The sequence below is a fragment of the Meleagris gallopavo genome, chromosome 6 (assembly GCF_000146605.3).
Source record: "Meleagris gallopavo isolate NT-WF06-2002-E0010 breed Aviagen turkey brand Nicholas breeding stock chromosome 6, Turkey_5.1, whole genome shotgun sequence".
NCBI classification, from domain to species: domain Eukaryota; kingdom Metazoa; phylum Chordata; class Aves; order Galliformes; family Phasianidae; genus Meleagris; species Meleagris gallopavo.
This window is the reverse complement of record NC_015016.2, coordinates 30,366,883-30,392,400: the sequence shown is the minus strand read 5'-3', so window position 1 is coordinate 30,392,400 and position 25,518 is coordinate 30,366,883. Positions and strand designations below refer to the sequence as shown.

At 40.1% G+C, this 25,518-nt stretch overlaps 1 long non-coding RNA gene across 1 annotated transcript; it reads right to left on the bottom strand.

Moving 5' to 3' along the window:
- Nucleotides 1-4,458: 4,458 nt before the first annotated feature.
- On the bottom strand, nt 4,459-24,705 carry LOC116216752. Its single transcript, XR_004160136.1, has 3 exons — nt 18,710-24,705; nt 18,476-18,573; nt 4,459-16,508 (listed from the first exon to the last, which is right to left on the bottom strand). It is a non-coding gene; the product is annotated as an uncharacterized LOC116216752 (long non-coding RNA).
- Between the last annotated feature and the right edge of the window lie 813 nt (nt 24,706-25,518).

Sequence of the window (25,518 nt, the reverse complement as noted above, 5' to 3'; positions counted from 1 at the left end):
CGGGGTGGGAGGAAGTGTATCCGTCCCGTGGCATCGGGGGGATCCCAGCCCGGATCTGCTTAGCGGGATGCTGCCCGACCCGGTTCCAAGGAAGCGTGGAAGGTTTTAAGGTTTGGGCCATCCAGAAATGCCAAATCAGTGCCCCAGGCTCAGGCATTGCCCCCACTAAATAAATACACTTCGAAGGTTACCTGCCCAGGGAATTGGCAGCAATGAAATTATCACTGTGCACTCACTGCCGGGATGGCCCTGCGTACCCATGGCTGTCTTCTGAGATAATGTCCTAAATCTTATTGTGTTATATTTCTGTGCCTTAACAACACACCACAGCAAACAGCCCACCAGTGCCATGGGATCCTGCTCTGACCCACGGTGGTTGCCCCCTGCTGAATGGCACATGACAGCTTCTCACAGGATGAGGCTGCAGGGACCGATCTGTCCAAGGTGCCTGATTTTGGGGTCTCTTTAAACTTGCCCGGACCTTGAGTCCTTAAAGAGAAATGGGCACCTTACAGCGAGTTAACCCCTCATACCCCTCTGAGACGAGGCAGAGTTCAAAAAACGTTTGGTCAGTGCTCTCAGAAATATGGTTTGAGTTTAGGTGGCGCTGTGTGGAGCCAGGAGTTGGATTCAATAATCCTAGTGAGTCCCTTCCAACTGAGGGTATTCTATTGTTCTGTGATTCTAAGCAGGGTGGGCATCCCTCAGCAACATGTCCTTCTGCACTGATGGCAGCAGAGTGCTGACGATGGGTAGCGTGAAGCCAACTCAGACAAAGTTTCTGTATTCGTTGAGGAGTTTGGTAGAGTTAGCAACTACTCATACATATTAGTAAAATTGAATTAATTCTTTAGAAACAGGTAATCTGATTAGTGTCTTGATGACCAATGACTAATTCCAGTTGGAATGACAAATCATGACTCTAAACAGATCTTATTTTTGCTGTAATTTGAAGGTAAGATAACAACCGCACAAGTAAGAATATCAGACATACTGACAGAAAGCTTTAAGACATCTTCTAAAATTGTATTATGCATATAATACATCATAGCTATTCATTGCTATAGTTATTAATATATGTAGTTACTGCTTTAATGCTCATAGAACATATTTTGAAAAACAATAATCAGGCAAGAGTAAAGCTGGAAATCATTTCCATCACTCTACATTGCCCCCAAAACCGTTATCAAGTAAATGACTCCTGCAGCATGCGAGGAAACTCACTGGTCTGTGTCCATCTCAAGCCATGGAAGCAAAGAAAATTCCAAAGCTCTTAACGTCAAAGTATTTTGAATTCTTCATGACTCAGTAGTGCATTGGCCACGAGCCTTACAGCAAGATTGCAGCTCTCTTTTATCAAATGCTGCCTGAAGAATTTTAATGCATGTGAGGAACTTTCCATGGCATAGCCAAAGACTCCAGCTTCTGACTGCAGCATAGCCAAGGACAGGGTAACACCGTGCCCTACAGTGTGGCCTTGCTGCACCCCATGCACTCTGTTCCCCCAGCAGCAACACTGCTACAGCAACACTGAAGAACACTGAAGGTGTTCATGTTGACTCAACATAAAATCATAGAATCATTAAGGCTGGAAAAGACCACTAAGATCATCTAGTCCAGCCACCAACCCATCCCCACCATGCCCACTGACCATGTCCCTCATCACCACATCTGTACTGTTCTCAAACTCCTCCAGGGATCACCTCCTTGGGCAGCCTGTGCCATTGCATCACCACACTGTCACAGAAAATTTTTTTCCAGATATCCAACATGAACCTCTTCTGGTGCAACTTGAGGCCATTACATCTCATCCTATCACTTACATACCTGGAATAAGAGGCCAACCACCACCTTGCCACAACCTCCTTTCAGGCAGTTGAAGAGATATAAGGTCTTCCCTGAGCCTCCTCTTCTCCACACTGAACAATCCCAGTTCCCTCAGCCTCTCTCCATAAGAACTGTGCTCCAAACCCTTCACAGCTTCATTGCCTTTCTCTGAACATGGTCCAGAGCCAAAACTGAACAGAGTACTCAGGTGCAGCCTCACCATTGCTGAGTACAGAGGGAGGATCAGCTCTCTGCTCCTGCTGGCTACACTGTTTCTGACACAAGACAGGATGCCATTGGCCTTCTTGGCCACCTGGGCACGCTGCTGGCTCATGTTCAGTTATCTGTCCACTAACACTCCCAGATCCTTTTCCTCTATAGCTTTCCAGCCATTCTGCCCCAAACCTGTAGCACTGCATGGTGTTGTTGTGACCAAAGCGCAGGATCTGGCACTTGATCAGAAGGAGCCTGAGCCCTGTGACACTGCAAATGTGAGCAACTGTGCTTTGCTTCTATCACTTTACCTGTGCCACACCAAATCCATCAAGCTACCAAATCCAAATCTTGCACCCATCTGGTTTGTCAGCTCTGAGGGGTGCAGGGAACCAGCAGGGACAGCACTGCAGCCCAACACAGAAAGAAGACATGCCATCACAACAGTACTCTGCTCCAGCCTGGCTCTGCCACAACCACCTCCTGTGCCCTCAGCTCTGGACGTGACTTTCTCACCTTTAAACCATTTCACAAGCATCTCCCAGTCACGCCTGTGTGGGGTGCCAAACAATACCACTTGCTGCATAATTTCAGGATATTACTTCTCATACAGTTCCAGCATTCAATTTAGGAAATCCCAAGTGATTAATCCAACATTTTAAACCAAATGATTTAGGAGGAAATTGTTCCAGTGTTAACTCCTGCTTCTGCTCTCAGCATTCCTACACAGGCTATAGCCTGGAAAGATGGAAAGACACTCTGTCCTCCACAGTGCCGATTTCTGCAGCAGTGCTGAAGCACTGCTTGCTGTCAGAGGTGTGCATACACCCTATTCCGTCTTTCAGGATTAAGAAGACACCTTAGAGACTTCTTGAGGATGGAAACTTTTGTGTTTGAATAGAGAGCAATGGAGGGTACATCACTGTGGGGAAAAAGTGAAAAGGAAGATAATAATCAGATCTTATCTATGTTTTAGTGACATGGTATGTAAAGATTCAAGCTGATTAGCCTACAAATATCAGACAACACCATGAACGTGAAGATGTCCAACATATCTTTCCACAAGCAGCACGAAGGTGTAATAAAATCACGCCATTTATTAATGGCAATATATATGCGTGTTCTTTGCCATAATTAAAACTAAATGTAGTATTATTAAATTTGGAAACAATGTTAATTATAGCATGCTTTTTGTGGTATTCACTGAATTAAAGCTTTATTATTATTATTATTATTATTACAAATATACACGATTACATTTGGACTAGTTGATCTTAGTGGTCTTTTCCAACCTTAATGATTCTATGATTGTATGATCAGTGATCTTGAATGACCATTCTGTAACAGCCCACTAATAGCTCTTGTTTTAAATACAAGAACAAGGCATCTGCAAGTACAAGGAAAGCGTTAAAAACTGGAGCCCCCAGGAAGATAGATGAGCTACCAGGGACCTGGAAATGGCAGATCTTATCATCTGATGTTGCCTGCACTCTTGCAATTAAAATGTCTCACTAAAGGTTTCCGAAGCTGAGCAAATCGTCCAGAAATGCTCAAACTTTGGGACTGGAAGTTCAGTCAGATAAGCACTGTATAATTATTCAGTAGTCACATGAATTTATCTAAACCTATTTGGACAGAAAATTGGCCTGTTGATTTACAAAATCTCTCTCGCGCACTTTACAGTATTGCCGATTTCAGTCTGCTTAAAAACACTTTCAGAATTGCTACTCACTGTACTTTGATGCATCACACCAATACACATTTCCAGACTTCTATGGGCTCCTTTCAGTGCTTTTATTCAGCTGTCCTGTGCATAGCAGTAAGAGTTGAACAGAACATCCTGTAATCCCAGAGCAATGACCCCTCCTGGCTACTTGGTAATAGCACTGTTTTCAAGAAGCGTATTTGTGAATCCAGTAAATGTTAAGAAGGTTCATTATATTCCACCAAAAGTATGGTTCTGGCTAAAAACAAACTACATGAGAACAGAAGACAAAGGAAAATCCAGTGATTAAACCAAAAGCCCATCTGCCTTGTCTTCAGTAGCACCTAGAATGGGTTTCTAAAGCTTTCATTCAGAACAGGAAAAGCATGCTACTCTGTTTGCTCAGTATACTTTCCCAACTTGTAGAAAACTGTGCTCAGGAACATTTAAGAGGGATACCCAGCAGGGCAAGGGAGGTTATCACTCCCCTCTGCTCTGCCCCTGTGAGGCCCCATCTGCAGTAGTGTCCAGGCCTGAAGCCCCCAGCAAAAGAAAGACATGGAGCTGCTGGAGTGGATCCAGAAGAGAGCTACAAAGATGACCAGAAGGCTGGAGCACCTCTTTGAAGAAAAGTTGAGGGAGCTGGGCTTGTTCAGCCTGGAAAAGAGAGGCTCTGGGAAGACCTCACTGCAACCTTGAAGGGAGCTTATACACAGGAGGGAAATAAACTTTTTATATGGGTAGAGAGTGACAGGAGAAGGGGGAATGGCTTTTAGCTAAGAGGAGAAATTCAGGCTAGACATCAGGGGGAAATTCTTCACTGAGAGAGTGGTGTGGTTCTGGCACAGGCTGCCCAAAAGAAGCTGTGAGTGCCCCATCTCTCAAGGCATTCAAGGCCAGGTTCAAGGCCATGGGCAGCCTGATTTGGTGGGCAGCAGCCCTGCCCATAGCAGGGGATTGAAACTAGATGATCTTTAAGGTTTCTTTCAACCCAAGCCATTCTACAACTTCGCAATTTAGCAGCCCTCCTTGGCATGGACCACTTCTGGCGGTGCATGAACAGCTCCCATACAACCACTGGACTGTAAGCTGCAGAACTAAGATGGAATAAATTGTTATTTAAGTCTACGTTGTTCAGGTTGAAGGCCCTGCAAAAAATTGACTCACAGTCATTGCAGCATATGACTAGAAATCAGAAAAATAAAACCTGGTTTCAGTGGAATCTTAAAATGAAAGCTGTTGGGTGTTATATTTTTTTTCTGAAAACACTGGCAGAGAGACTTCTGAAATGGCACAACAAGGTCAGAGGGCCATCAGCAATTGTCCCAGGGACATATGGTAAAAAGCTCTGTTTTGACATGAATGCAATGATACTCAAATAAGCAGCAGAACTGTAAGCAGTACTTGCAACTATAATGACATTTGTTTTGTTGCACCTTCTTTTCTTTCGTACTCCCTCAGGACAAAAGAACTACAAAGAGAGATTATTGGGATGGAGATCAGAATGCAACCTCTGGGAACACGTCTACTGCTGAGACCAAAGTCAGGAAGGAACAGCTTACGAGAAGGTAGTGGTATAAAGCAAATGAATCAAAACAGTGTTTATATCAGAAACAGAAATTTATCCTCACTGAAAGAAAGTGATTTTTCATTCATGTAAGATGAAGAAGTTGGCAAAGGTGTCATGACTTAAAGACAATCAGAATTACTAGAAATAACCGTTCTCTGCCTCAGAGTACATCTTGACTTCAATCCTGTTAAGGAGGGAAATTGGAGAAAAAGTGAGAGAAGCCCAAACACACTGCATTGTGAGATTGTGCTGAGATGACTCTGCCTGAAAAGGCAAATGGCAAAAACTTGCCTGAAACACAAGAGATAGCAGAGGTTGATGGGATTGTGCCAAGGACTGAAGAAATCCAATCACGCTCATACAGAGAACGGTCACACAACTTACCTGCAGGGAATAAATCAGAGAGGCAGATATACAAAAGACATCTGCAAAGGCTTCTGAAAAACACTCCTATGTGTGTTCTTTTATAGAGTATTACCACTTACTGATACGTGCACATCAATGAATTCATCTACATTCGAGGCACTGGAGCTGAAAAACTTCTTTATGCTTAAATGTGGATATTATACAGACCAAAAATAAAAATAAAAATAAATAAATCTCCCAGCAGATTAACAGCCCAAGCACAGTCAGAGTCACTTTTGCTTCCTGTCCTGAAACAGTGACACGGCTGAGAGTAAACTTTATCCCGGATGGCTTCAGAATTTTGTATGCTGGATGCTTTATCACTCACCAAGGCATGCAGCGCAGGAAATCTCTGGCACTAAAGCTACAGCACTTTTAAAAGGGGATCTAAACATGGAGATGGGGTGGTATAGTGATGAGCTCAATGGTAATACACGATGGGATTTACTAGCTTTGACTATCTAAAAAGTAGGCTCCTGATTTAAGTGGCCCAGACTCACTCTGTGGTCAAAACAAGAAAAAGGCAAGTGGCTGCAGAGTATTTCACCTAAGGTAAGTATCTCCACAACTAAGACTCCGTTGGGAGATGCCCCTCTCTCCCTGTCCTCTTAAAACACAGAGATCGTAGGCTACCCAGCTAAGCACAGTCAAAGAAACCAATAACAAAACACACACTGGTGGCAGGGAATCCTCAGCCATCATAAGGGCTTAGATTCCACAGAGGACCACCACAGCTGTCTGCGTTAGAGATCATTCTTCACTGACATCATGATATCCACATTCGAAAAGGCATAGGGTTTAGGAACGGGTCATATATTTAGGACAGCATCATGAAAATGGGATGGTCTCACAGAGCAGGGACACATGGAAATGCCTTGACACCCTCCTAAAAAGGTGTCCAAATAGTCTTAGGGGTGCTCTGGACTTGAACAGTTTATCTGTATCTTAGTAACAGATTTTAATTCACGTCTAGTGGATGAGCTCTATCAGATAAATTCCATGTTCAACCATTAATTCAGTAAATCTGACATCAGGAAAGAGATTGCTTATCTATTATTCTGTGGTTTTGTGTTTTTTTTTCTTCCTAACTGGTACAGTGTGGAGTGTAAGAGCATGGCAACTGCAATGGTAACCACAGGTTTATTTTGGATATGAAAAGCACAAGAATATGAGTAACAAATTCTATCTTAGAAACATATGTTTTCTAAAAAGTTCTCGTAGTATTAGAATCAATTATTTCTTATTTTAATTCTTATTGTTTACTTCTAATCCACTCACACACATTTGTGTCAGGCACTACAGTCCCAGAAGGTCCATCAAAACACATCTTCAAAAAGCATGACTGAAAATGGATTCTGCCTGATGTAAGCACACATGTATGCTTTTTTCCTTTGCTTGTAGTTTGACAATATGTGGTTATTTACCAACATCATACTTTATTTTACAAAAATTAGCAGTGATATTCTTTATGCAAGTAGAACCAATTGGACGAGAGCTGATACGGTGGCCCTCAACCTGCCATTGTGCTGTTGGTAATTTCACCCTTTAATTGCCATCTGCTGAGAGACTGCATGGGTAAATACGGAGTTATCCACTTTGTAATCTATAACTGAGGTTAAGATATTGCGGAAATGCCTTTTTTGTACACTCTCCCTTGAGAAAAGGAACACACTTAAGCACTTTTGGTTCTCTCTTTGCATTATTCCAACCTCCACTCATAGCACGAAAATACAAAAGGATTTGCTGGAGCGATAGCACTTGAATAGGAGCCAAGGTCTGGGAAGTATCAGCGTGGGCAGGCTGGAAGGATCGCCTGCAAGCTGGAAGCCAAATGTGGCATGCAGCCAGCCATGCCACATGTGCAAGGGCAGGGCTCTGCCGATGTCTGAGGGACGGCTTGCAGGAAGACACCAGGCTGTGGGAAATCTTGCTTGAATTCTCAAGAGTTTCAAGGAGGTGTATGTTAGTGCAGCTTTTGGCCTTTGCTCTGCAAACCGCAGCTGGCAAAACACGGATTTGCTATGCAGCGTGTCCATTCTTTGAAAGAAAGACAACCAGGATACTCAAAGACCTGATTTTTCTTTTTAAGGTACCCATCCCTACAGTATTTGCAACCATAGAAAGTATGCGTGTCTCTGAAATTATCTGTACATCTGTTTCTGGCCTTATAAATACAATGCCCCATAAAGGACTTGCCAAACCTGTGATCATTTGCACACCACAGTATGTTCAAAAGGAACAAATAAAACATTGTTTCCAGGAAGCAAAATCTCAGCTGTGCAGTGTAATACCCCAAAATTTATTTGTTTCATAGCAGTCAAAACTCCTGCGGTTATAAGAACTGACATGATCGCTAACACTGACAGAGATATTCTGGTATTTGCTTGGATAACTTCTGTAGTTTTCTTCTGCTTTTAATTGTCCAAAATATAGTAGTGGTTTCCCGTTCTTCAGAAGTTGCCAGATTTTTTTCTTTTTTTTTTGCCAAGTAGAAGAAAATCACAATCCAAAGATCTATTATTTAAAGGTGTTAGATCAAACTGGTCCCTATTGTAACCTCCTTAGTCTCAGAGGTGCTTTTCCATTGTGACAGATCTACTGCCATGATGAATTAGCACATCTGCTTTTAATATACTGGCCTTACAGCTCAAAATTAATACGTCATTACTTTTGCATTGTCATGATGATAATATTATTGAATTTATATTCTCATATATATATATATATATAAGTACAGGTGACAGCAAAACATGGACAGAAATGAAACAAAATCACCCCAATTCCAAACAGATAAATGGAAATACCCAGGAAAACCTTTGCTTATCTTGAGGTTTTATCTGCATTAGCTCCTGTAAAAGATGTACTAATTCATCTGCCGCTCAGGCTATGTAATTATTAATGGAAATAGTTCTAAATACGATGTCACAGAACATGATAGCCTTTTTAATTACAGTGTGGCTACCTGATCACCTCATATCAGGGACAGGACTCTTATCAGCTATGTTTCAAAAACAGTTTCAGATATATTTTCAGGTGCAACCTAAATCCTACTGTTTACTGTGTTTGAAACCAGTGCTTTCAGCATGCTTCTGCTGTCAGAGGATCTTAACATTCAGTAATGAGAAGGATACTAGAAGTGTGGTACAAGAAATTCACAAAAGGGGGTCTCTTGGAGCCTGACTGTCCAGTTCAATGTATTTTACAAAAATCAGATTTGGTCCCTGCCCTTGTAGGAAGTTCAAATAAAAGTTAGCCAAGCCCAGTAAATTACTGAAGAGGATCCATACAAAAAGAGTGTTCTCAATTACCATGTAGCATCACCATCTGACTGGGGAGGCTTTTTAGTCCTGTGCAGCTTTTAGGGATGATCTAGAAATTTGGTCATCATATTAAATATCTACATGAATATTTTCAGCATATTCCCGCTATGCAAAATTTTCTGGACTCAGGAAAAGTTTAATCACTTCAACAACCAAACTGCAGTTGCTCCAACCTGTAGAGGAGCATGAGTGGCCCTAAAAAGTCTGCTACTATCAAAATGGAGCTATCAAGGGACTTTGAACACTTTCAGCCACACTGCTAAAGAATCACACTCTAGATCTCACATGATGACTTATCCCACCTTACCCCATTTGCCACCTCAGTTCCCGTTTACGTGGCACTGAGGCACAAAGACTTTTGCTTTTATTTTGGTCTGCTAATTTAAAGTTAATCCTGAGATCAGCTTAGTCACCAGGCTCAGACTGTGCTGCATGTCTCTGCAAGCATGAGCACTGAGCAGACTAAATCTAGGCTAAGAGCATCTCCAGTGAGGAGCCACCTCATCCTTCTAGATCAGAATGTTGTTCTGCCATTCCCCTGCAATTTCAGGTTTCTGGGTGACCTGGTTTCCATTCTGGCAGGGCTAGTGTAGGAGTTGTCCCTGTCAGTGATCCCAGAATTCCTCTCAATTGGCTTCAGCACTGCTGATAAAGGTGTGCTAACTCTTATCAAGAGGATCTACGACAGCCAGCACTCAGAAACCATTGATAGAAGTTTTGGCTTTTATTTCCCTTATTGTTTCACTTATTCATTGGGATTACTTTTTAAGCAAATTGTTAGGCCTCCTGAGTCCAAATCACTGGGTATAAAAAGATCGGTGGACAAAATGAGAATGATCACTTGGAGATGTTCAAGATCACACCAGCTAAAAATCAATTTTTACTTATTACAAAAAGTAAAAGTCACAATTAAAATTTAGAAAGAAAAGAACAATCACACAGAAGAAAAGAGAAAGCCATAGATAGAAAACAAGTGATTATGCACATTTGAATGTATACTATAAGTAAGGAGTTTTAACACAAGAAATCTGGTGATGAAAAAGGATGAAAATTTATGCTAAATTGGGCTAACAATAGTCAGAAAGACACTCTGAGCTTCATGGGAGCAAGAGGAATTCTAACACTGGAACTGAAAATTATTAAATTGCCAAAAATAATCCAGAAAAGCAAAAGGTGTTCAATAAATAACTGCTGTATATAACTTCAGTAAATAACTGCCGAAGATCAGGTGATGCAAGAAAATCATGGAACAATTTTCACTCCAACAGTGCATCAGAAGGATGTCAAAAAAGAGCTATTGATTTTGGCATATTTATCACCAGTAGTCCCAAAAACTAGCATACGAGAGTTTAAAAGGAGTTACATGAAAACTCCTCCACTGGTGTTGACTTCTCAATAACTTTTTTAATACGAAAGAAGTTCTAGAAGATGAGTGAAAGTAATGCGATGCTAGTATTCTAAAAAAAGTAAATTAGAGAATAAATGATACATCTCAGGTAATTACAAGTTTTGTCAGACTGACTAACATCAGTCCCAGGCAAAATAAAGGAATGGCTGATATGGGACTCAATTAATAGGGAATAAAAGGAAGGCAGCGTAATTGTTGTCACTCAACAGGGTTTTTGGCAAATCGATCCTGTCAAAGTCACTTGATATCCTTCTTTGATGAGATTACAAATTGGCTGATAAAGGTAGCAGGTTTGCTATATTTGGGCTTTTACAAGACTTGTAATGCAGTCAGTACCATACAATGCAAAAAAAACCATTAATTAAGAATGTTATGAATCAACATTGAAAACATTAAATGGATTTAAAATGGCAAGCAACTACACTCCAGAACATCACTCTAAAGATATGTGGTCTTAGTGAGGTTCAGTGGGGATCCTCTCTTCATCCTACAGTCAGTTAACATTTGCCTGAGATGTGAAAGGAAACAAAATGTTGTAATTGATGAGAAATGTAAATAGCACGACGTCTTGGTGAGAATTATGTAGCTGAGATGATAGATGACCAATGCAGAGGGATTTATGGTGCTTTATGATGAATCACAGCTGATGTATGTCATCGCACATCAAAAAAATGCACACATACTTTCTCCTACATATACATAGGCCAGAAGGAAGGCACATAAAACAGGAAACACAGAATCACAGAATGGTCTAGGTTGGAAGGAACCTTAAAGATCTCATTCCAACCTCAAAACTTAAAAGCAAACACTCATGGCAAGGTGAGCAGAACTAAAAATATGGTACTGAGACCAGCTAGTAGTCCTATGTCTAGAAATGAAGGAAGGGGGGCATCTCAGTGCAGTCAGTTTGGAGAAACAGAGTCCCTTAAAAATACGAGATCTCATCCAAGCATGAAGATTGCTCCTAGGAAGACATGGGAACTCTCAGTTCAGTTCCATGGCCAAAAAAGGAACCTCAGATCCCCTAAAAGGATGAAGAGTTGGTCCAAATTTTGCACTGAACATTGATGTAGCCAAGTCTGGAATATCATGATCTGGAAAGGACACTGATAAACAGAGGGACTGAGGCAGAGCTGAGAAAGATTAAAGAACTAGAGGAAGCATTTGTTAATAACACTGCAGAAAATCTATTTAGTTGGAATAAAGGTTAAAAGGTAATTTGATGATTTTGTAAGTACCTGCAAGGGAATATAACTTTGATAACCTGTTACTTGATTCAGAAGGTAATGAAAAGCAAGTAAGTGAAATCTAAGGCTGAAGACAGTTACAATAGAAATGAGATGTAAAATCTGTTTTTGCTAGAAAACAGTCCTTTCAGCACAATTTTTAGCAATGGTGATTTTTGAACAAAGACTGAACATTGTTCTAAAACAGTACTGTAGATCAAAACCAAATCCACTTTGGATAGCCCTGCAAGCTGTGATACAAGAAAGGTCAGAACGTGCAACTGTAGGACTTATTTCAGTCCTTACTACTTATTTATGGGGTATAATTGGCATCAGAATGTCTCTGTGAGTCTGCAGAGAACCTAAAAAAGGAAATCAGAGGGGCAAGCATTGCCACCAGGCTCAGTAACATTAATGCTAAGGCTTGCTGGGCTGGAGTGCCCAGTGCAACGTCAGCAGAAGGTTTTACATCTAACAGAAGGGAAGAGAAGCAGATAGCTCCTGTTAGTGTACTGTGGTGGGCTATGAAAGCTATGAGCTGCTGGAGACCAGTGATCTGTAATCCCAACAAGCTGGTGGAGCACACTGGGGAAAGGAATACAGCTGCAGAGAGAGGTTCAGTGATTTCTGTTTTTAAGGGATCCAAAGGCCTCAAGATGTTTTTACTCATTCTTGGAAAGTGATGCTACAATGGGGCACTCACCCTCACATATTCCCTTATAAGAACAATGAACTGTGGGTGCTACTCCTTCTTTCCTCTGCCCTTACTGCTACCACTCCTGTAGCACAGATATAGGAGGAAGGGGGAACACTGTTAGCAGAGTGAGAATAATATGCAGTAGATAAGCAAAGAGGAAAAAACAAAAAAACCTTCCATAACTTACTGAAGCACTTCTTATATCTATTTTCAAAAGAGATGTGCACTTAAAAATATAGAGTGATGTTTGTAGAAAGGGTATGGATACAAGAGTCAAGGGAGGAGAAACAAAAATCAGTAAGAGGAGTAATTCTTGATAGAAACAGTAATAAAAGGAGAAGTCAGATCTAAGTCTGTGTTGTGTGGCATATAATTCCAGATTTAATCTAAATGTACCAATTTCTCTCACAAAACGATAGGTGATATTCCAACCTGTCACATTTCATGGAGGAAAATATCTGCCACTTACTGTTTCCTGCATTGCTATAGTTAAAAACCATGTCTTTGCTTGCAAAGAGTTTTAATTTGAGCCCTATGTTTTCAGTCTTTCAGATGAAGTTCCTCATCTCTCTAAATTCTCCTTAGATTCAAGACTGGCGTGAGAATAGCAGCGGCAATCACTTCTGTTAACAATGGCAAATACAAAATAAGCAGGAAAGAGACACATTCCTTGCCAGACCTTGTAATTACAGATTTGGCTTGGTTCATGCAAGTTCAACTCAATCCAGATTTTTCTGTAAAAGCTGAGAGTCCAAATCCAACAGAGAAATGTTGCTGAACTGCACAAAAGATGAATTCAACCCAGACGGCAAATTGCCTGCGTACTTCTCACATGCATATCTCCTTTTGGTTTTGTCATGCAGGAAGTCACACAGATTAGAACCCACCAACTGAAGAGTTTTATGGGGAACATCTGGAAATTTTTGCCACTTCCAGGTACATTGCAGGTATGGGCCTTTTCAGTCAATATGCAGATGTTTTTTGACTTTTGTGCTAAAGGCTTCGGGGCACGGGCCCAATGCAGTAACACTTGTAAATTCTTTCTTTTGGCTTTGGTTGATGATTTTTTTTACAGCCCCACCACAGGGAAAACCTCCCCTCCCTTTGCCACAGCAGTGCTCATTGGGATGGCTGCTGTGAGCAAAATAATCACTGAGCTGGCGTGCAGCAGGAGGAATGTGATTCAAGTAGGTGATGGATACCCCCAAAAAAGGACATTTCCTGATCAGTACCACACTCCAGATACATACAGAAGATGATCAGAGGCATCTTCCAGCCCAGAAGCATGTAACACCCAGAAGCACTGCACATGACTTTTTCCAGCTTTGATCTGGGAAGCTTGGTTTTGCAAACGCTTAGATACAAGCAGAAATACAGAAAGATGTAAACATACAATAAGAGCTCAGGACAAAATCAAATAGTCTTTATCAATTATATAAATTCAAAGACAATTTTAGTCATGTTAAATCTGCTGGATGCCTAGGCTTGCACATCACCTGAGTGCAGGCTTATACATACATTCTTTAACACATCATAAAATTTTTGCTGGTGTGTGAGGTACTGTGATCCCCTTTGGTGCGCAGGTTTATTCCTTAGAACTCTTAGGATTGATCTTGGCATCTTTTCTTTCTTTATCCTTAATGAAAAACATCAAGAAATTAGTTTTTTTCTTTAGTATTTCTGCATTTGGTAGATAGAAACTGCATTTTTTTTCTACTCTAATCAAGTATATCAATTACCTCCCAGCTAAGCATTGTACAAAATCAATTAATGAATAATTATCTTTTGACTAATAGTACTATCTCCTAAATGCTGAAGGCTGGGACAAGAAAGGCTATGATATTTAAGGTGGTGATCAATTTCCACAGCACTACCTAGAAATTCAAAGGTATGGTTCAGCTCCTTCATAGTGTGGACAGGTCTGTAATGCTCTGAGTGCCCAGGGATTGAAGTGGTTTAGTTTATTGGGTTCTCAGATTATACTTAGTCCTCAGTCACAATTATTTTCTATTCAAACTTTGGAGATTTTTTTAATTAATCCTTTTCAACACTAAAAGCATCTATAAAACTCTCTGCGTTAAGTCATAGAAAATATGAATGCAAAACAAGTAAGGGAATTTCTTTTTTTCTCTTTGTGAAGAACAGAAATCTCCCAGTCTCAGTTCAGTGCGGGTTAGTGAAACCTTCTTCCTCACATTTGAGGAAGGATGTCACCTTGAGTAAGTCACAAACATCAGGTGTCCTGCTAAATGGAAGGCTAAGGAGCAGTGCATAAAGCTGCAGTCTCTCCGTGGAAGAAGTAGGTGATTGAAGCTGGAAAAAGTCATGTGGCATAGTGTGAAATGCTTGTGGGCAGGAGGACGCCTCTGGTTAGCCTCATCCTCTGTGTGCTTTCAGAGTCTGGTTTGGTTCAGAAAGTGTCTTTTTTGGAGGGGAGGTATCCAACACCTTCTGCTTCTCTAGCTCTACAGAGCTCTCCCATATTGATGCCATCCTGGGATCTCATTATCCACCCATGGCTGAAAGCAGTGCTGCACCAAGGCAGATGACAAGCTAATACAATAGATTTCAGAGTCCATATTCTCAAAAAACAGGGCAGCGAGTGCACAGACAGCTCCATCAGCAGAGTCATTACAGTGAGGTACCTAACTGATTCTGGGAAACTATATTCAAATATTTAAACAAGACTCTTACATCCATAATGACTGCAAAAATCCCTACAATGAAGCATTACCCATCTGTAATCATTGACTATAAGCCAGGGTTTTCAACTCAGGCTTTTTTCTTATTTGCCTTGTTATTACAAAATTGGGCAGAGATCATTAATATAATGCACACACACAAAAAATTGTATCTTGTACAGAGCAATCTGTACTTTCCTTCTTCCTTTCTAGGTTTATTAGTGACAACGCTAAGCAATTTCATATTAAGGCAGAGTGAGGAGTAATTGAATACATTTTCTCCCATGTTGTGTTTTGTTTTATATAGCAAAAACACAAAAAAACAGGTCTTCACTGAATAAAAAACAAGCATCACTTCATTAACATCTTAAAACCACCGCCAGTTATAGAGGTGCATGTGCATCTGCCCAAATTCTCTGATTTATTTTCCTCCTCATAGCTCAGACACCTACATAGTTAAGAAATAGCTCAGAAAACAGATATGCTTGCAAAACATCTCCTCTCTCAGGACGGAGAGCTGTTTACATAATAGTAATGTTTATCCAACAAAGTTCTGTGGCGTTTCAATACGACCTGTGGTGCATGAGTGACTGCATCCTGCCATCTACCTGCAGGACGGGTGAAGGCAGGGCTGTGGTCTTGGTGCTGCAGGAACCTACTTGCTCTCACACCTTTAGATGCTGAGTGTCACCTCTAAAGTACCCTCAGTGCTTCCTGATGGGCTTAACAGGAGGGACGGTGGGTTCAGGTTTTTTACATTGCTCCCAGCCCTGGCCCAACCAGTCTCCATGTTCTCTTAGGGAGGCCCATAGAGTGGAAGGCTATACAGGCACCGCAAGTTCCCTGAATGCTCTCTTCCCTGGACAAAACAAATTCTTAATGACAACAATTGGGCTCCAAGGTTGAAACTTGCAGCCTGCAAACTCCTCCTTTTGCTCAACAGTATCTGCAGGGCAGATGTGTTTGCATATAACAATACCAGAACATATTTCCAATGAGTGTTCATGAGCTGTCTGCTGGATGGTAGCCCAGTGTGCCTTTAAGTTCAGCTCAAATAAAGAAAAGAGATGAAGTGTTTCAGAAACGTCCACACAAATGCACGTATGGCCAAAGCCTCAGCACAAGAAAAGGGAACAAACACTGGAGTTTCACTCTAATCAGTGTGTTTCACTGGGAGCCTTCTGCACCAGTCTTACCTCTTCCCTACCTGCTTATTTAATGGCACTCACATGGCTGGAGTGCCAAACCCTTCAGTCCAAGCAAGATCTCTGGAGCTTGTCTGACAGCACAGCCAGGTCGTCCTTCCTGGAGAGTGTGGAAGCACAGGTGCTGCTTCCCTCCAACCACCAGACAAAGCAGCTCGTGTGTGGGAAAGGAAAAACTGTGCTTTCCAGGGCCCCAGTGACTTGTTTTTCAATCCTGATGGCTCAAGAAGTGAGGATCTGTGCCTGAAAATCTGAGAGAAAGTAGGCTGTATTAGTGTGTGGATGAATAGCAAATAGACACCTTCCTCCTGTACCATCCCCTGGCTGGCACTGAGTGTCTTTAGTAAAGAACACAATGATCTGCAAGGGAGCCCCAGATAGCCAAACGAGATGTGTGATGTATGTGTATCTTTCTCAGCTATCTCTTTTGACAGGTTTTCACTTCTTGTCTGTGTACTCTTTTTGATCTCTCTCACCATTAGCTGCATAATTATGCATAATTTCACTTTACATTTTAAGGAAATATTTCTCATGTATGTCCTATTGACTCTGTGGATAACAATAGAAGAATTTATATTCTTTTGTATCAGTGCACTGAAAGAGTAACTGAACTCTTACACAGATGATTTGTATAGAATAAGTATCCTGGATAAAACTCTATTCTTGAAATTATTTAAACACGAGCACATTAGCATACTAGTATGTTGCAATATTGCATTTGGCAGTAAAATGTTCTAGTAGGCTGATAATAAAAAATAAATTAGCATAATATAGCCATTCTAATTTAATAATTTTCAGTTTTCTATGATATACACCAAGACAAGCGAGCTTCATTTGTTGCTTACACATACGCATTTTATACGTATAAATATATTTGGCGTGAGTTTATATGCACCACTATGCTCTTGCCTAAGGATTCATATATCAAATCTATTCAAATTATATCTGGCTTAAAAAAAAACAAAAAAAAACAACCCTGCTGGGATATTCAGCAACTAAATGAGTTCATTCAGAACTATTAGTGATCATTTTCAAACGGGAGTTACAAAATGAAGGGAATATGCATATTTTGTGTGATTAATTGAAACATTTTATCTACCAGTGCTTCTTAGAATAGCTAATTGGTTTTTCAGCCTCTGTGCATGGTAGATCTTGGTTAGCTGTGAATTAACAAAGGGCAACTCACAGACCCTGTGCAGTCAGACATCATTATATTCAATCAGACCAGTCAGTTTCTAGGGTAGATTACGAATCCATTGAATATTTCTGTTTGTTGTGCCAGTCAGGGAGCTCATACATTTGACCCAAGTGGAACTCACTTCCTTTCTGACATTAAGAGATAAAAACAATTGAATTCCTTGATTGATGGTGTTTTTTAGAAAAACTACCACCTCCCTTTTTGTTTGGAAAAGTCATTCATTTTTTTTTGGCTTAAAGTAGAAGAAAACATATGCTTAATAAAGCCTGTCAGAATCAACCTACATCTCAAAAAGAAAGGGCAAAAATAGCCTTGGCTATTTGAAATATTTTAAAGAAAGTGTTGCTCTCATGATCTTCTTAAAACTTGGTGTCAAGTGAGGTAGGTCAGGAATGGTTTCTGGCATGGAGCAGGCACATCTGCCTGCAAAAGTACGTGAAGTCAGACCCTCCATTTTCAGGTACAAGTATCCAGGTATTATGGCACAAGTCAGTAAGTGGGATTGTCTGTGTTTGATCTCTTTCCAAGAGCAGATGAAAATTTCCTTTACAATAGTTCAAATCAGTTGCACACTTCTTTCCCTCTTTCTTCTCACCTACCCTGCTTTCCTCTCTTTAGAGCAAAGAGAAGACATGAGGAGGAGAAAGGCAATGAGAAGAAGGCAATCTCTGACCAAGAAATGACAGAAGCCTTCTGTTTACAATGCTAACTTTTGAATAAAAGTAAGAGTAATCATGTAAAAAGTCAGTCACTTGTTCCTCAAGTATCTACTATATTTTTTCAACTTTTAGTTTAAAATACTTACAACCATTTTAACATGGGTTGACACCTAAATCAGCCACTCACATTCAACTCAGTGGAGTCTGCGCTCCAGGAGCTTTGTCCATACAGTGACCACAAGTTTCTTACGTGCTCCATGGAAAAAGGTAGACACGTGCCTGCAAGTGGTCATGGACATCTAAGCTAAAGGACTGTTTCTCTCTACTGACCTTATAAAGAAAAAATGCAGAAATTCAATACCTGCTTTCTCTTGACATCCAAACTGATTCTTCCGTAGAAAGGCACTAGAACTTCTGCTCTTTGTGCTGAGCAGTAACAGCAGTTTCCTGGTAGAATGTCTGTCAAGGAATGGAAGATCCTCTTTGGCCATGTTTCCCACAACCTCATTGCATTACCTAGTTAGGCTACATTAGTTCATCACTGCTTAAAGTAGGAAAGGACCAGAATTACTCATCCCAGTTTGTGCTCTACTACCTGCTAGGGCAGAGTCAGGTTCCCATGTGTTCTCAGCCAGAAGTCTTCACCTTCTACCTAGCTGCCCAGTGTCAATAGGAGAGAGGAACGTGGTGATACCATGAGCTTCTCACTTCAACTGAGAAATCTTCTGTGGAGGTAGAGTGACAGTATCTGGGCTTACTGAAGGCTGGTTTCTCCAATCCTTGCCCAGAGAAAGTAGAAGAAGAGGTACCCTTTTAAGGTGCAGTCGCTGCCTTCTTGAATTTCACAGAACTTTCATCTGACCAAGAGAAAATAAGTTGACTTCAGCTAAAATTAGCCTTGAGGTTGCCATCTCTGAACTTCAGGAAAAATTTAAGAAAACTGGACCACTTGCGTTGCTATGCCAATAAAATGATACTTCTCTCCCTTTCACCGTTTTTGTTGAGGCATGTTGAGCCACCTATGACCAAGGCAATATCTGCCAGGGATTTTTACATGTTTAAGTTTCTTCAGAGCCTATCTTCTCACTGTAGGCCAGGAGAAGCCACTGTGTTAATGATGGAAATTATTGGCTCTAATAAGAATGAACTATGGCCCAAGGCCAGATTCAACTGTTTCTCAGAGACGGGATGGCCCCGTTAAATGGGCAGTAGCCTGGGGTTTACATTTCACCCCAAGTCTCCCTTTTATCCATACCCTTTTATCTTTTTGGTGCTGATGAGTTGAAGTAAAAATTGTTGCTAGCATATATTCCCCTTAGCAAGGTGCTAAAACCATTTCTTTTTAAATGGCAATTCCTACACACAACCTATTCCTAAGCTCCAGTTCCAGGTGCAAGTTCTATTCCCATGACTTGCAAAGCAGGTGGGGACTCACAAATGGCTATGGCTTTGCAAATCCACTCTTACCGGAAAGGCTTCCTATTGTTATCAGGAAAGGAATCCTCATTTAAATTTGAATATTCACTTCCAATGGTACTGATTGTTAAAAGATTATTCTGCCAACACAATATCACAAAACTAGCAACGTGACACTTATTTGAGTAAAAATTAAGGATGAACCATCAATGTGGATTTTAAAATTATCTCTGTTAGAATCTGTCACTGATAATAAAAGATTAATCCATTTCCTAAATATATAATTTTTAACTTTTTCCTTCTCTGTTTTCAATTTGCCTTTACTTATCAGTCCATCTTTTTCAGTACAAACATGTTTTCCCCCAACACTCGTAGGACTTTTCTTTTGTGTAGGGTCTTAGTCATCTCCGCCAGCGCTTCCCTCCAATGATGGAGAAAGCAGCCCGCACTGTGATACTGTCGTATCTATGCATTAAGTGAAATCAGACTGCTTTTATGACCTATTTTTAAAACACTCAGGGTAATTTACTGTTGTTTTTGTAAAATTGTGAATAACAGAGAATAACAATATTTTGAACAAATGACGATATTCTTTGATGACGAAGAATAAACAGGCTTGTTAGGGTATAATTGTTGTGTATGAGTTTCTGGTTAGTTGTTTCTATTTCACGGAGAAATAGGATGCACTTGAAAGCATCCACATCAATCCAGCTCCAATGCCGGTACAGCAGATGAATATTTTCAAGGAGAGGTAGAAATGTCGATTCCACTAACAAATTTACAATGCAATATAGTGAAAGAATAAAACACAGTTTACGGTTGCTTTCTCCAGCTTATTTTTTATCTTGCAGAATAATACTTTAAAAGCATACCAACAAAATGTTTCTCTTCCTGCTGAACTATCTTTATTTGTAGATTGGATATTTACCCTATATATCTATTTAGTCTGATTTAGCTGATGCAAAAGGTTGCTCTTTCAGTTTACAGCCTGCATTGTCCTGCTTAAGCTCAAGATGTGGGTGCATACTTACTGAACCAGCCATCTAAACTTGAAAGTGTATTCTTGGAGGAGCAGAGCAAAGAAATTTAATCTTTGAAAGTCCTCCTCACACTGGGTTAATTTAGCAGGCCATGCTTCTGTTCTGCTTGCATGACCACAGAGTGCTTGATTGACTTTGACATTTGAGTAAAATAGACAGATATTAATGAAAGGATGCAGATAAGGAGCTGGAGGGACAGATACCAGGATCAGACTGTTAATGCTTTTACATTCTGACTATATACATGTGTATATATATAAAAAAAAAATGCTTTTGCAAACACCAGAATGTTCATTACACTATTCAGAAAAGGAGGTTTACTGTGACACTCTGCTGAAAACTGCTTCTGTGATGATAACAAGAAATCAGTCACTTATTTTGCTGGATTGTTCAGGAAACTGACAGACAGGCTCCGACTGAATCTGAGAAGCCTGCACCTGGTCAGAAAACCATGCGATGTGACAACAGTCTCTGTGTTGCTAATAATTACGCATCAATTTAATCATCAACCTCATGCTTAGCAAAATGAAAGCATAAAACTGGGTAAATGATGCAGCTATAGGTATTTAAATCATGCAGCATTTTTTTGTTCAATTGGCATGGTGATGAGTTGCTCTTTTTTCTAATTCTAGATGATGCTGACAGTATTTAAAATTGAGGTTAGAAATTACAGCAAGAATCTGACTTGTGATGTGTGTCATAAGATGGCATTTTGCTCTGAATCAAATATAGACTGTTGGTCATTTTAATCAATAGCTCCAAAAACCCACAACACAAATAAGATTAAAACTACTCATTCCTTTGTATGCATAATGGTCACTTCTTTGATTTCTATTTAGCATTTAAATTAGTTCAGCCACGAAGCACAGAGTACAGATGCAAGTTTGATTATATCATTAGAGAAGTTCTCCTGGATCAATTTAAAACTATTACTCTTCAGAAATAATTAAGACGGAGCTCCGCGGGAAGATAAAAGGTATTTCCAAGCATAGATTTCTCCTACAAGGAAGATGCACTATTAATTCTTTCAAAAGTTTTTAGCATTCTATTCCATCACAGCAACATGCCTTTGCAACTATTGTACCTCATACCTGACTTTCTTTTGGCTTTCGTCTTCACTCTGATAAGTAAAAACTTCACTTGACTACACTGAAGAAGAAAGTGAAAGGAAAAAAAAAAACCAAATATGAGAACATTAGAGACTTTCAGGAGCAATAACACTAATCTAATTTCAATCTCAGTGTTGAACAAACAGTAGCTACTGTCCAAGAACCACTTATCTGGGGCTAATGGAGATATCAGCTTGCTTTGGTGTGTGGTGAAGGGTATGTTATGTACTGTGAACTGTTCATGCAACTCCTTCTGCTGTAAAATTCAGAGAGCTGCTAACACAGACTGGCATACAGAAGAATCGCACTTGTCCTTTGACTATCATATATACGGTATTTCCTGAACTCTGTGGGGTGCTCTGTATTTTCCCTGTATTTTGAAGGGCCAGCTGAACCTCAGCCCAGCAGCTCCAAGGAAGGAAGGGGTGATGAAGGGAAGGTGGGAGACCTCCTGGGATATTCACTGCTCCTGGGAATGGTCAGGAGATCACAGAGAAGAAAATAAGGAATAGCAGGCAAGATCCACTAGTGTGGCAGGTTGCCTACAGCAGTATCCCCATCTCTCCCATCCACCCACCACACAGCTTCAAACAGCAGCACCAAGCCAGTCTCTGCCCTGGACTGTGACAGGCTGGGTGAGATGTTCATCTGTCCTAGCAGCATTTTAAAATCATTTACCAAGTTGGTTACTTTCATTCCTCCTCCTCCTTCTCCTACAAGCTTTTCACATGTACAGAACGGAGGCTTTTTGACATTTGACAGCTAGATGGTTTGAAGTTTTGCTCAGCTAAAATATGCACGCTAAAACAAGACTTGCTTTATTTACCACAGGCCCTTGGAATATACAACATAAAAACTGACATTAAAATACACTCGTGATAAATTCCTGAAGGCAGCTGACTAAACTGCCTTCCAGGTGACTACCCAGCTCAGTAAAAGCTATTGGATACAGAAATACTATTTTTAAGAGCAGCTATTTTAAATTACTCTCATTCTTCTGGGATTCTTCCCGTGAAAAAGAGGCAGGAAATAGCACTTCCAAGGGGAGCACATAATCAGAGACCTGATAAGCGTCCATCTCTGCCCTGAGCTAGGAGGGCTCACTGTTGCCACATGCAATAGGATACAGAGGTGAGACACTGCCCAGGCACTCAGAAAATGAGAGATGATACCAGAAAGATGAGTCTCCCATCTCTTGTTAGTTTCAAAGCTGTATAGCTCTCATTGCTTTAAGGATAATGCTTTTGTAGCAAAGAAAATCCTTTCTGTTCTGCTATGTAGTTATCAACATAGATATTCCTCAGACTAGACAACTCACTTTTTTGTCCTGGAAACTTGTGAAACTTAGGAACCAGCCACATCAAGCAGATGACCATTCAGAAGGTTAATGAAGCCTCACCACATCTAAAGTAAAGTGAAATGTTGTGATGTTGCACTCAACTGCTGATGACTCATTTCTGCGTGGTTCTTCATCATTAACCACATGATCTGCCACAATGTTAAACGAGTAAATACATTTCCTAAGAACACAGGCAAGATCCACATAATTTTGTTGTATTCATTATATTTTACTCTACCACATTTTTCATTATTTTAGGGAAAATACTTTCACATTTGGGAAAATCACCGCAGTTCATAGAGGACATAGTACATTTTTAACAAACATGGCAGGTTAAGAATGACACTTCCATAGATTTATAATTGCTTATTAAAGAAAAAAATTATTCTTCTTATTGAAGCTCCTTCCCTAGAAGGGAAGCAATTTTGAACACTGGCAGTTTTGTGCAACCCAGTGAAGTGGGAGGTGTCTCTGCCCATAGTAGGGGTTGGAACTGGATGGTCTTCGAGGTCCCCTCCAACCCAACCCAATCTGTGACTGCAATTACAGCTATTTGGTATCTGTTTCCAAAGGCATGCTTTTGTTTTAAAATCAGGCTGCTCTCAGCAATCCACAGTTCTATTTGAAAGTTATTGTTAAATGGCCAAATGAAGTACAACAGTTAACTTTAAAGACTTGTTGTTTTATTTAATTATGTTGCAGTATAAACATTTCTGCACAGAAACCTTCTTCTAATGTATCTCCTAAACCACTACCTCATGAATTTTAATCATGTGTGGCAAAGAAAAGTCTACAACATTAAGACCATAAAAGATGTATTCTATTATTGCTTCATTGCAATTACAAACAGGGACCTTAGAAAAGCAACAAAAAAAAAGAACTTCAATTAATTAAGCAACCTCCAGAATTATTCTATTATCATATGGTGATGGATGATAACAAGCAAAACTAACAGAACAGCTGGGCTTGCATGTAAGAGATGTTACAGGCAGCACTGCCCTTAATTATGTTGTTTTCAAATGGTTTATGGACATTTCCTTTGAAAACAAACCAAGAGTCTTACTGGAAACTTAAAGAACAGAAAATCTGGGATATACACTCTGAAACAAAAAGGGGATTACAATACACTGAAGTCATTCCTTCAGCTTTGTAAAACCCTCACAAAAAGGCCATACTGGTATTAGCAAAACAAAAGAAGGCATTTTCTCCTTCAGGATCTTTATAGAACCTGAAGTGAATTACAGGAAAAAAGAATGAAGAGTCTTTTCACTTCTTTTTTGCAACAATATTCATTTATGTAACTTAATGTAAATTATTTTATAATTTTAATTGCCCTCTTATTCATCGGTACTTATGGATGTCTATATCATATATATGTAATAATTTCTATGAACAGGCAAACAGCCAAGGAAAGCCTCGTGGGATTCTTTTTATACAACAATATCACCCATGAGCTCTGTTCAACTTTTCCAATGGTTGAGTATTTGTAACTATATTTTCACATACTACCAACCAAGTGTTTCTCCTCTGATAGAGTCACATAAGCACAAAAGTGCATAACTCAAAGAGGACAACAGCTTAGGCGTGGCCAGCAAAACCATAAGAAACTACAAAATGATGTACTCAGTAATGTTTACTGGAACAGGCTGCCAGAGAGGTGGTGGAGTCACCATCCCTGGAGATATTCAAAAAATGTGTAGATGTGGCACTGAGGAACATGGATAATGGACACGGTGGTGATGGGTTGGTGGTTGGACTCAATGATCTGAAGTGTCATTTCCAACCCTAATGATTTGTGATTCGATGACTGTTACCACTGACTTCTGCTGGTGTTGAGGAAGTGTATCCAGAAACATCAGCCAGCAAGAAATTAATTCAGAGCCACCCTTCGGCCTTCATCCATCCATCATCATTTTAGCAGTGTGCTGCTTCCTGTGGTGCTATAAGACCTTTACCTCTTGGCTTGAAAAAGGAAGTCGACTTTGTGAAGAGCTTTAGGAACAACATGCTAACTCATAGGGAGATGCACTGATAGACAGACAGGTAGCACAGTAAATCACTGTTATCAGAACAGTAGGTGTGATCTTACCTTTACAAGCAAGAAATGTTTCACAGGAGGTGCTGTGTAGCAGTGACATACATCAGATATTGCTTAAAGGTTTTTAATACCTTTAGAAGTTATTACTTTTCTTCTCATAATGGAGATGTAATAGTTCCACTTTGCACTCTGGAGAAATTAAATGTTTTCAAGCTTCAAATAATTAATTGTATGGCATACTGTAAACTTCTTCAAAAGAGGTCGGTGGTAGATTCACTGTCTGGATGTTTAATTGTTACTATTCTGCTACATTACTAACCTTGGCATACTTAAAGTTCAATGACTTAATGTTTAATTAAATGAATGAGACAGGGACAGTAAGCTCAACTGGGTATGAATTGCTCAGAGAATACACAAAACTGCAAAACTGAGATGTTACCCTATGATTACAATAATTACTAA